At 37.6% G+C, this 1,822-nt stretch overlaps 1 pseudogene; it reads right to left on the bottom strand.

Annotated features, from left to right (window-relative positions):
- Positions 1–640: 640 nt before the first annotated feature.
- LOC103085935 (transcription factor Spi-C pseudogene) lies at positions 641–1,399 on the bottom strand (annotated as a pseudogene).
- Between the last annotated feature and the right edge of the window lie 423 nt (positions 1,400–1,822).

Genomic DNA, 1,822 nt, shown 5'->3' with positions numbered 1-1,822 from the left:
GCCTGCGCGTCCGGAGCCTGTGCTCCGCAACGGGAGAGGCCACAGCAGTGAGAGGCCCGCGTACAAAAAAAAAAAAAAAAAAAAACTGCAGCTGTGAACATTGGGGTGCATATATCTTTTCAAATTAGTGTTCTCATTTTCTTTGGATGTATACCCAGGAGTGGAATTGCTGGATCATATGGTAGTTCTAGTTTTAGTCACTGAAATTTTTAAAGCCATGAATGTAATTTAGCAGGAACACTATCACAGGCAATCATTTTTTGTTTTGTTGCTAAAGCTGTTGGATACATGTTAGAGTGATTTTTTTTTGTCTGAGTGTATGACAGGAAAATAATGTTTAAATCAATATGTAAATCACAGTATCTCCACTAGCATTATTAATCTAGAAGGAAGTATTACATAGACAATAGTAAAAGGAAGGACATTTAGTCTATATTTTCAAATGGGACTTGATCATTTTAAAGTTGTTCACTGGCAAAATTTTCCACCAAGTTAGTATAGATTATATGTTACTTCATAAAAGATAGCAATAATGAAGTTTGGGTGTTTTGTTTTGTTTTTCAGTATTTGCTTTCAGAGAAAAGTCCTAAAACTTGCAGGGATTTCTGATGCCAGAAAATTTTGATATATAAGAGTATATTTAGCAATCAGGGTGACTTAGATCATGGTAATTGGCGTATGTATAATTATAACTTGCATTCCAGTTATTTAAACTGAGATATCCTTGATCAGGTTGAACATACTGTAAGTAGAAGATCTCTTCTTCCAAGAAATAAGATGGAGACAGTCTTTGGAGGATGGCCTCACTGAACTGGTAAGTTAACTTTCTCTGGAGTTTGATGACTTCCCCAGTTCTTCCATAATTCCTCAGTGCTCTGGCCATTTTCTGGTAAGTCATGGTCTTCTGGTTGCCTTTTCTTTTCCCCCAAAGTTAGGCAAGTTTTTCTTTGTTTTTTGATACAAACCGAAAGATGTCTTTGGTTTGATCTATCCGCTGAATACAAGATGCCATCTCGGGATTACACAGGGCTTCGTGAAGGTATTCAAACAGTCGGAGCTTCTTTCTGCCTTTTCCTCCCTTTTTGCTGGAGAAGAGGAGGTTGCACCAGCTGGTTTTCAGGGATGTTCTGCGGAGACTGATGAACATTTCCTTCAAAATAGAGGTCCGCGGCGCTGTTCTATATAAACATATTACTGTTCTCCAACTGTAGACCAGTTCCTCTGTGGGCAGCACACCATAGCTGCTGGAATTTCCTCTGACATGTGAACAGTGGTTGATGAAAGCCAGGTAAGTTTTGTAATTTGAGGAGTACTGAAGATCACCAGTTGGATGTTGCCTCAGTACTTCAAAAGCATCTTCAAATGCCTGACCCAGCTTGTCATGTTCAGCACAAGCCATGTTTCATTAACAAATTGACAATTCTGTCCATCAGAGGCCAATCTAACATTTCCAGACTCATATACTTCTTTATCTGCCCCACGATACATCTTTGGGCATTTAATAATTCAGTGGAGAAAATGGATTCTTCTATTGTGCTCCTTTTTTCAGAATATTTAAGGTGTTAGCCAAAATGACTGCTCTCCTGTTACTGCATTCCATTCCAACACGTCATGAAAGAGCTGATCTCCAAAAATATATATTACTGAATCATAACTGCAATACAGGCTGATTCACTCCATTATGATCATTAGCACTATTATATTAACATTACTCAGATTAATTTCCCTCCTAACCATTGTAATAATGTAAGCTTTTTTTTGGCAAAGGACATCATGTAATGTATTCAGTTACCCTAACTATCACACATATTCTATATTTTTC

This window comes from Lipotes vexillifer, unplaced genomic scaffold (genome assembly GCF_000442215.2).
Source record: "Lipotes vexillifer unplaced genomic scaffold, Lipotes_vexillifer_v1.1 scaffold1247, whole genome shotgun sequence".
Taxonomy (NCBI): Eukaryota; Metazoa; Chordata; class Mammalia; order Artiodactyla; family Lipotidae; genus Lipotes; species Lipotes vexillifer.
This window is presented reverse-complemented; position numbering and strand designations above follow the sequence as displayed.